Raw genomic sequence first — 12,022 nt, 5'->3', positions numbered from 1 at the left:
GTAGAGTCGACTAGAGTGTGTGTTTTATGTGTGTGTGTGTTTTATGTGTGTGGGAAGTGTAGCTGTTAGCGCGCTGCACTACGAACCCTGCCGCGCAAGCTCGATTCCCACTCACGGCCAAAACCAGTGGGCCTCCCCTAGGTCGACTCAACATCAAATGAGAAACAGGTCCGTTGTATAAACATCGTCACTAGGAAGACAAAGGCGGCCGGGCGTAGTGCTGGGTACCCACCCCCTCGTGTGCTGTGCCGGCCTTCATAACTGCTTTCTAACAGCACTTGCCCCATAATTATGTCATGGCAATACGGGGGATCTTTGTCTTGCTTTATGTGAATACGTGTGATTATGTCCTAGTGTGCACATGATCGTGGTGTATGGAAGTGTATAGGAGTTGTGTATTTAATGATTAACAAGCAAACGTATCCAGGTGTATAGCAAGACCGTAGCCATGGAGTCAACATTGGGGGGGGGCAAATCTTCCAGGGGGTCTGGGGTCCCCCCCCAGAAAAAAAAATCTAAATTTGAAAACGAATTTCCTGCCTAAAATATTTAAAAATTCACTAACACACAGGATGGACTTTTTATGTATTTTTTACAATAATGTCTAATAGTGTATTGTATTGCTCTGTTTTTTTATTTTTTTTACCTTTTCTTGTTTCATTGTATGTAATGGCAGAGATTAGGGATTAATAAAGTACAACCATAACCACAATCATATAAACAGAAATACATTTTATAGCAATATATTGGGGGGGGGGGACATTTTGAGCATTTTTGAATATTGGGGGGGGGGGGGGGGATGTGTATGTCCCCCCCCCAAAATATATTCTAATTACGGCCTTGGTGTATAGAATCTGTGAGTGTGAGTATACTGGGCACAGTGTGGATGACTTGAGTGCATGGATGTATGTACTTGAGAATGCATGAGTGTGCGTATTTGAGAGTCGAAAAGTATATGACATCAGTATGTATGAGTGTATGTATTTCAGTGTCGATCAGTGTATATATTCGTCTATGAGTACAGTACATGACATGAGTGTGTATGAGTGTGTGCATTTGAGAGCATTCGACGTGAGTGTATTTGAGTGTGCATGAGCATTTGAGAGCTTAGTCAGTGAGCTCTGTTACGAACCTGGTGGCAGGGTTCGATTCTCGCTCACGGTCAACACCAGTGACGATTATTTAAACCGGTTCTGGGCCTCCCCTAGCTCGACTCAGCCCCAAATGAGTACCTAGTGCGGTGTGTAAACATTGCCACTAGGGAGACAAAGGCGGTCGGGCGTGTTGCTGGCCACCCCAAGCCCTCGTGTGCCTTGCCGGCCCTTCATAACCGCACTTGCCCCAAAAGTCTGTCCAGGCTTTAAGGGGGATCTCTGTGTATCTGTGCGCGTGCGTGCGCGTGTGTGTGTGTTGTTCGTGTGCATTAGTCTCTCAATCTGGGCTAATTCGGCCGAAACCGGATTATATTGATGACCAGAAAAATCCGACCTTCACAGAAAAGACACGGGGGGGGGTAGAGAGAGAGGGAGAGAGAATGACGAGAGAGGGGGGGGAGAGGGGATTTGTGGGGAACCGTTCCACGTGCAGGGTTAAGGCGACAGGGGACAGCGAGCAATGACAACGGGAGACATACGGGGTGGGGGGGGGGCACGGCTCTCTCTCTCTCTCTGGACGATGATGCGTCCCACAGTCCACAAAGTGAACAACGCAGCGGCTCTTTGCGGCGATTAAAGCCGCTTCGTGTGGGGCGTTTTGGGCTTATTTTTAGGATTGATTACGCACCAAACGCACGTACGTACACATACACACACACTGGCACGTGCGTACACACGTACACAACTGTGTACACACAAAGGCAATGATCCCCCGTGTAGCCTTTAGCAGACTGGTGGGGCAAGTGCTGTTAGCGAGCACCTATGAAGGCCGGCACGGCACACGAGGTGGTGGGTGGCCGACACCACGCCCGGCTCCCCACTACACACACAGACCAACATTAATTTCATCGATACACAACTCATACATGCTCCTACACACACCAGCAGTCACATACTCTCACCCGCACACACACACACGCACACTCTCACGCATAGCACACACACACGCACACACACCACACTCTCACGCATAGCACACACACACATTCACGCACACAGACTCACACTCGGCTCACACACACACACAGGCACTGCACACACACACACTGGCACAGCACACACACACATGAACTAAGAACACATACTCGCAGCACACACGTTCACCACACACACCACCAACAGCACACACACTCACACACACTGGCACCACACACACACCACACACTCACACCACACACACACTGGCACCACACACACACACACACACTGGGACACCACACACACACACTGGGACACCACACACACACCACACACACACTCACACCACACACACACACCATACACCACACACACCACACACACACACTGGCACCACACACCACACACACTCACACACCACACGCATACACACTGGCACACACTCACACACCACATACACTGGCACACACACACTGGCATACACTCACACACACTGGCACACACCACCCACACACACTAGCACACACCACCGACACACACTGGCACACACACACTCACACCACGCACACACTGGCACCACACACACACTCACCACTCACACACTCACACCACACTCACACACTCACCACACACACCACACACACACCACATAGTCACACCATACACACCACACAAACACCACACACACACCACACACACACCAGCACACACACCACACACACACCACACACACACACACACTGGCACACTCACACAGTGGCACAACACACACACTGGCACAACACACACTCACACACACACAGTGGCACACACACACGCACACTACACACACAGTGGCACACACACAGTGGCACACACACACCACACACACACTGGCACACACACCACACACACACTGGCACACACACTACACACACAGTGGCACACACACCACACACACACACTGGCACACCACACACTACACACACACCACACACACACAGTGGCACACACACCACACACACACTGGCACACTCACACACTTAAACACGAGGCGCGCACAGCACTGCGCGCGCTTTGGGTTGAGAGGCAGCGATAGTGCGCGATAGTGCGAGCAGGGACGCGGTTATTTTAGGGACTGGAACGCGCAGAACGCACACACACATGCGGATTTATAAGGAAAAAGAGAGAGAGACAGGGAGAGTGGGAGGGAGAGCAGCAAGGAGAGAGAGGGGGTAGAGAGAGAGGGGGGTAGAGAGAGAGATGGAAGGGGTTAGGAGTGCAAAACGTGAAATCTTTCGTGAAATCTTTCATCTACATAAAGCAAAGCATTATAAAAAAAAACAACGAAATGATGAACGAAGAAAAGTTCGATTACACCGAGCATCTTCTTGTTTCCTGTGATCGTAAAAAATAGAGTGAGGTTTGGGATGGAGGGATTGAAAGAGTTACCGATGGAGAGTCGTCGACACACATCACAAACAATTGCATTTGGGTTTCGTCAAAGAATCAAATTAATATTTGATATGCAGATGCACACGCTGAGTTCAGTGTTATATACAGTGCACACATGTATTAGTTATACGTGCGTGTTTGCATAGGAAATACACTGTGTGTGTGCGTCGTCATGGATATGTGTGTGGATGACTTCATGGTGTATATAGTTTATTTATGAACGCTTATCAATCAGTACGTCACCAATACGTGTTGTCCAGCATGGTGAAGTATGGTCATTTAACCCCAGCGGGGGGAACTGCGCATGTTCACGTAACTTGGGGAGCGGTGGCGCAGTGCTTAGGGCACTGCACTACGAACCCGAGTTCGATTCCTGCTCTATACAAAGACATAGGCAAAGATCCCCCGTGTAGCCTTAACATACTGTAGGGACAAGTGCTGTTAGCGAGCACCTATGAAAGGCCGGCACGGCACACGAGGGGGTGGGTGACCAGCACCACGCCCGACCGCCTTTGTCTTCCCAGTGGCGATGTTTACACACCGCACCGGGTACTCATTTGATGCTGAGTCGACCTAGGGGAGGCCCAGTACCGGTTCAGATAATCGATAATCGTCACCGGTGTTGACCGTGAGCGCGAATCGAACCCGGGACGCCGGGTTCGTAGCGCTAACCGCTACACCACCGCCCCCCACACACACGTGTGCATTCACATACACACGGTGTGTATCCCATCCATCGATGTGTGTGTTCCACTCCACGTGTGTGCACGCATATCCACGTGTGTGGGTTCATCATCACGGCACATGACACGTGCGTGTTGTTCTTGTGTGTGAATTGAACGAGAGAGTGTGTGGAGCGGTGGCGCAGTGGTTAGCGCACTAACAGCACACTTGGCGATGAACCCCAGTTTCGAGATGAAAATTGAACCGGTTAGATTCACCAACACCACCAAGACCACCCACTAAACCCCCTAACCACAAACCGGTGCTAACAACCGGCGTGGTGAAGTATGGTGAAGCAACATTGGGGGGGGGGGGGTGGAACCTTTCATCCATCAGTGGATTTACACAACCGTGGGTTGTTTACAGATGCCAAACAGAGTGGAGTTGCGTCCATACATCATGTGCACGTGGTGTGCACAATGCTTGTGGCGTATATATTTATATGCAATGACATGTCCCCTTGCTCTGTGGTTCATTGCGTTTTAACTTCTGGCTTCAGAGAAACGGGAGAGGGAGTGGAGGGGGAGGAGAGGAGAGGGAGGAGGAGAGGGGGGAGAGAGAGTGGGGAAAAACTTTGCGAAGATTGTCCTTGTTTGGGAAGGGGGAGAGAGGGCCAGGCGACAGGTGTGAGGCTCTGGTCTGTGTCAATCACGCGAACACACACTCGCATACATACACACACACATACATGCACACTCACATGCACACTCACATACACACATACACACTCAGATACATACATACACTCACACTCGTACATACACACACACTCGTACATACACACTCAGATACACACATACACACTCACACTCGCATACATACACACACACATACATACACACATACACTCACACTCGTACATACACACTCAGATACATACACATACACACTCGTACATACACACACACTCAGATACACACATTCACACTCGTACATACACACACAGATACACACATACACACACAGATACACACACACAGATACACACATACACATACACACACTCATACTCCCCCCACACACTCACACACTCGCACACTCACTCACACTCAGATACACATACACACCCGCATACACACTCAGATACACTCTCACACACACACTCAGATACACTCTCACACACACACTCAGATACACTCAGATACACACAAACACACTCATAAACACGCTCACATGTACTCAGATACACACACTCAGATAAACATATACACATACACTCTCACACACATTCAGATACACACTCACATATATATTCACACACACATACACACACTCACATACACGCTCACTCACACTCAGATACACACACACTCGGATACACACTCAGAAATATACACACTGGCATACATACGCTCATACTCTCACACACATACTCGTATATACATACACACAATTCACACTCAAAAATACATGTACACATAGACGCATACACACAAATACTCATGCACATGTGTACATACACACATATTTACACAATCACACATACACGTACAGATAACCTTTAACAGACTGTTGGGGCAAGTGCTGTTAGCGAGCACCTATGAAGGCCGGCACGGTACACGAGGGGGTGGGTGACCAACACCATGCCCGGCCGCCTTTGTCTCCCTAGAGGCGAAGTGTACACACATCGCACCAGGTACTCATTTGAGGCTGAGTTGACCCAGAGGAGGCCCAGGACCGGTTCAGATAATCGTCACTGGTGTTGTTGGCCGTGAGTGGGAATCAAACCCGGGTCGCCAGGTTCGTAGCGTAGTGCTAACCACAACACCACCGCTCCCCACATACATACACTCACGCAAAGCCACATCCATACACAATCACGAACATACACTAACACACACATACACAAACACATCAACACATACACACTTTAACACGTACATACATATCTATTCGCACGCTTACTTACTAAACACACATGCACTAACACACGTGGACATTCACACAATAACATACTTAAACACCCACAAACACGCACGAGATGAACACACACACTTGTACACACAATACTCACACTAATATGCTGACACAACAATGCACACACTAACAGACACACACACACGATACTAATCGTACACACATACAACTAAACACACACACCGTACTAAAACGTACATACAAAGACAAAGATACCCCCGTATAGCCTGACCAGACTGTTGGGCCAAGTGCATGCTATCGAGCAGCCCCTATGAAGGAGGAGGGGGAAGGGCAACAACAACAACGCCCGACCGCCTTTGTCTCTCCCCGGGTTCTGAATATTTTACACACCGCACCGGCTTCAACCTGGGGGGAGGGTGATGATGTCTCCAGGGCCGTGTATCAAAAACATGTTGCCACTCGTCAATGAATGATGAATGATGAATCGAACTCGATGCACCGCCGGGTTTCGCGTTCCTGTGCGCTCATCAGCTGCGCCACCGCGTGCCCACAAACTGCACCACCACGCGCCCCTATTGGGATTCTCTTCGAAGTTTTCATCATCGATTGTTCAACAGTCGAGAGGAGTCTCTAACCCCAGCGTCGTCCGCCCGCCCCCCCCTCCTCCGGCTGTACGTAACTATAAATTCTGACTCACCGTTGGAATGTTCACATTCCCGTGATGAAGAACAAGTACATCCTCGAATATAAATTATAAAAAAACCTCCACGCTGAGCGGCGTTGCGTTCCACATTCATATGGCAGAGCAGATGCTGTTGTCACAACAAAGCGACAACCGCTGACGAAAGTCTTCAAACGGTGTCAAATCCACGGTTCTATGGCAGGGCCCAGTATCTACATGCGTACAATATAATCCAACCCTACAATAGAAAGCAAATTCGGTATATGTGTGTAATTGAATACGGATGTATACGTACACACAGATACACTGACAATGAGTCCCACTGGAGCCGCACGGGCTGCTGGAATCAGTGTTGTTAGCGAGCACCTATTAAACCCAAAGCGTGACACACGTGTCTCCTATGTGTATATTTATACGTGCGGAGTTTGCGGTGTATTCCCCTCGGCGTGTGGAGGTTTTCTCCGGGTACGCGAGGAAATTGGCCCCCCTACCCAAGGAGGGGGACATTACCTCCTGACAAATGGGTCTCGAGACTCCGCGATGTTTTCCGGGGCTAAACCGTGAAACGGGGGATCGCCTCTGACAAAATTCCCCGCAAGATCTCGGAAGCCAAGCAAGGGGTTGAGCCTGCATGGATGGTGCTTGGATCACTGACCACACCATCTGCCCACGCCGACCAGCGTGGTTGAAGTAGTGCTCAATTAAAACCCTCACTGCCAGCAGAGGCGTGGCGGAGGCCCTCATCCAGCAAGTGGATTCACAAACGGGCCCGAGATATATACACCGGTACACGACCCGTGTAAGTCCCTCTTTATGTGGTCCTCGTCACGGTAACGTGGAATTTCCACCATTGCCAAGTGGACAGAAACGAATGTGATCGATCGCCTTCGCTTGCTTCGACCGAGGTCGACCTGGACTCATCACACATGCGACACAATGACCAGTGCGCGTGGTTATCCTGTGCAGTTACACAAATCATGAACACGATGAACACCCTCACACACGCGCGTTGTACTGCATTGTAGATTGACAACAGCCTATTAAACGACAATACTACTCAACGTTGTGCCAACGTTGGCATGTGGTTGGAACCGTTGGACGAACTTTGGCCCAACGTTGTCAATTGGTTGGAACCGTTGGACGAACGTTGTCTCAACGTTGGTACTTGGTTGGAACCGTTGAACGAACGTTGGCCCAACGTTGGCATTTGGTTGGAACCGTTGGACGAACGTTGGCCCAACGTTGGCATTTGGTTGGAACCGTTGGACAAACGTTGGCCCAACGTTGGCATGTGGTTGGAACCGTTGGACGTTGACCCAACGTTGGCCCAACGTTGGCATTTGGTTGGAACCGTTGGACGAACGTTGGCCCAACGTTGACCCAACGTTGGCATTTGGTTGGAACCGTTGGACAAACGTTGGCCCAACGTTGGCATGTGGTTGGAACCGTTGGACGTTGACCCAACGTTGGCCCAACGTTGGCATTTGGTTGGAACCGTTGGACGAACGTTGGCCCAACGTTGACCCAACGTTGGCATTTGGTTGGAACCGTTGGACGAACGTTGTCTCAACGTTGGCATTTGGTTGGAACCGTTGGACGAACGTTGGACGAACGTTGGCCCAACGTTGGCATGTGGTTGGAACCGTTGGACTAACGTTGGCCTAAAGTTCCATGTTTACTGGGTATATGTGTGTGTATATAATGTTGTATACGTTTGTGTGTTGTGTGTGTATACACATCCGAGTTTATCATGTGTATTGTACGTATATTTGAGTGTTTGTGTATAGTTGTGTGTGTGTGTACGCGTGTGGGTGTACATGCTGTATAGTTGTGTCTGTACGTGTGTTTGGTATGTAAGTGTGGTTGTGTTGTGTGTCGTTATGTGGGTGCACGTGTCAGTTGTGTATTGTCTGTGTCTCTAATTCTCTGTTCCCTTCTTGATACGAGCTGAACGTGTTTCCGTGCAGCGAGTTCGCGCCTAACTCACTCCACAACAACACTCACACAGACACACGGTCACACACACAGACTCTCACACAAACTCACACAGACACACACACTCGCTCACAGACACACGGTCACACACACACTCTCACACAGACTCACACACACTCACACAGACTCACACACAGACTCTCACACAGACACACGGACACACACACACAGACTCTCACACACTCTCACACAGACTCACAAACACACTCTCACACAGACTCACACACACTCACACAGACTCACACACAGACTCTCACACAGACACACGGACACACACACACAGACTCTCACACACTCTCACACAGACTCACACACATACTCTCACACAGACTCACACACAGACTCTCACACAGACACACGGACACACACACAGACTCTCACACACTCTCACACAGACACGCACACACTCTCACAGACTCACACACAGACTCTCACACAGACACACGGACACACACACTCACACTCTCACACAGACTCACACACACACTCTCACACAGACACACGGACGGACACTCACACAGACACACAGACACACACAGACACACTCTCACACAGACACACACACTCTCACATAGACACAGACACAGACTCACAGACACACACTCGCTCACAGAAACAAACTCACAGACGCTCACACACTCTCACACAGACACACACACACGGTCACACACACAGACTCTCACACAGACACACTCTCACACAGACACACACACACAGACACACGCGGTCACACACACACACGCTCGCACACGAAGACAAAGATCCCCCGTATAGCCTGTAACAGACTGTAGGGGCAAGTGCTGTTAGCGAGCACCTATGAAGGCCGGAACGGTACACGAGGAGGTGGGTGGCCAGCACCACGCCCGACCGCCTTTGTCTCCCCAGTGGCGATGTTTACACACCGCACCAGGTACTCATTTGAGGCTGAGTCACACACACTCTCACACACACTCTCACACACAGACACAATCTCATACACACACACACTCCGTGACACACACACACTCACACACACACACGCGTAACACACCACTCCCCCTGGGTCGCTCCCTCTCTTGATAATAACTTTAGCGCACAGTGCGAGTTTAATTATATATAGCTATGATTTACACTGTACACACACACACAAACAATGAGACACAATGTGTCTCTTGGCACACACACACACGGACACGTGCGCACGCGTGTCCGTGTGTCTGTCAGGGTATCATTGTCTGTGTGTCCTAGTCCCACTGGTGGTGTCTGTGTATCTGTGTTGATCTCTACGTGTCTGTGTATCTGTGTGTTATCTCTACGTCTCTCCTACATTGTCCGTCTGTCCCTGTCTGTCCGTCGTTGTCTCTCGGTTTCTGACTCTCTCTCTCTATCCGTCCGTCCCTGCCTCTGCCCATCGTTGTACAGAGATGTTCCACTCTCAATCATCTGCATTGTGTCCGTGAGTTTCTCTTGTAGCGTCTATGTATCTCACCGTGTCTCTCTCTATCTCTCCCCGTGTGTGTGTGTGTCTCTCTGTCTCTCTCCCGAGTCTCACTCCGAGTCTCCAGGTGAAACTTTTTCGACAAAGGGGTAAAGGAAGCGATAATGCCACTCACCTCTGCGCTGCGCGGAGTCACCGACTGTGCCTCTCTCTCTCCCCTCCCCTCCTCTCTCTCCTCCCCGTGTCCCCTCCTCCTTCCACACTCTCTCCACCTCTCCTCCCTCTCTGTCTCTCTCGAAATCTCTCCTCCCTCTTCCGTCCCTCTCTCCCTACCTCTCCTGCCTCTCTCTATCTCTATCTCACCTCTCCTCCCTCCCTCCATGTCTCCTCCCTCGCCCCCCACTCTCTCTCCACCTCCCCTCTCATTTTTTTTCGATCAGAGGGAACAAGAAGATGCTCAGTGTAGTCGGCACTTCGCTTCGTTCATCATTTAGTTTTTTTAATGCTTTGCTTTATGTAACCCCCCCCCCCCCTTTAAATGAAAGATTTCACGTTCTGCTCTCCGTAACCCCTTCAATCTCTCTCTATCCCCCTCTCTACCCCCCCTCTCTACCCCCTATCTCCCTATTCCATGTCTATGTTCCCCCTGTTTTCTATGTCATATCCACGTCTCTCCCTCTCCGTGTCTCCCTCCCCTCCCCCCTCTCTCTTCCACACGTCCATCCCCATGATCCCCACACCTGACCCCTCCTCGTACCTGCGAATATTCAATCTCTAAACTCCTGTCTTTCTATCTCGATTTCTCTCCCCCCCCCCCCCATTCGTCTATTCATACGTTCACACTCCGTCTAACACTCCCTCTAATCCCACACACACAACATTATTATTATTAGACCAAATGTGCACGAGGTGTGGCCAGCATCATACCCGGCCGCCTTCGTCTCCCCAGTACCGCTGCTGCTGCTGCTGCCAGGTACTTAACTCGTGCAAGGCTAAGTCGACCTAGTGGAGTCCCAGAGCAGGTTTTGGATACCACGTGTCCACACCGACGTAGCGCACCGCGCGAGAGAATCGGAACCCAGGTGGCCAAGGACCACGAGATCCACTGCGCCACCACTGCCCACAAAACAAAATAAAGACAAAGATCCCCCGTGTAGCCTTAACAGACTGTGGGGCCAAGTGCTGTTAGCGAGCACCTATGAAGGCCGGCACGGCACACGAGGGGGTGGGTGGCCAGCACCACGCCCGGCCGCCTTTGTCTCCCCAGTGGCGATGTTTACACACCGCACCAGGTACTCATTTGAGGCTGAGTCGACCTACACTCACCCTCCCTCTGACAACTCACCAGCCCTCTCACACAAACACTCTCAACATGCATACAAACAGCCTCCACCAAGTCGCTTGTGCCAGGCTAGGTGCACTTTTAATTCCACGTGAAGTGTGGAAGGCTCCCTGCTGGACTGGCAATATGTCACGAGGAAGACCCAGGCGCTGTGGGTTGACTGACTGAGATGATGACTGACAGACCCTTCACCTGTGCTCCCCACTGCGACAAGTCAAGTGTTTGCGCACACACAAAGACAAAGGCTCCCCCCCCCCCCCCCCCCCATGTAGCCGGAACAAACTGTTCGGGACAAGTTCTGTTAGCGAGCACCTATGGAAATCCGGCACGGCACGTGCGAGAGTGGCTAGCACCACGCCCGACCGCCTTTGTCTCCCCAGTGGCGATGTTGACACACTTGAGGCTGAGTCGCCACGCACACGAACACTCCCCCCCTCCTCTCACTCTCTTGCCTCCACGCCTCTCCCCACCCCCATCTC

At 50.7% G+C, this 12,022-nt stretch overlaps 1 protein-coding gene across 1 annotated transcript in view; it reads right to left on the bottom strand.

Moving 5' to 3' along the window:
• CASZ1 (castor zinc finger 1) overlaps positions 1-10,516 on the bottom strand; it is a 135,145-nt gene extending 124,629 nt beyond the window's left edge. The window contains exon 1 of the mRNA XM_061561218.1: positions 10,377-10,516. The gene's annotated coding sequence lies outside the window, so the exon portion shown is untranslated. The remainder of the gene's footprint in view (positions 1-10,376) is intronic.
• Between the last annotated feature and the right edge of the window lie 1,506 nt (positions 10,517-12,022).

The sequence above is a fragment of the Lethenteron reissneri genome, chromosome 27, assembly GCF_015708825.2.
Source record: "Lethenteron reissneri isolate LAM-NWPU_2019-01 chromosome 27, ASM1570882v1, whole genome shotgun sequence".
Lineage (NCBI taxonomy): Eukaryota > Metazoa > Chordata > Hyperoartia > Petromyzontiformes > Petromyzontidae > Lethenteron > Lethenteron reissneri.
The sequence above is the reverse complement of the archived record's forward strand: the minus strand, read 5'-3'. Positions and strand labels throughout refer to the sequence as shown.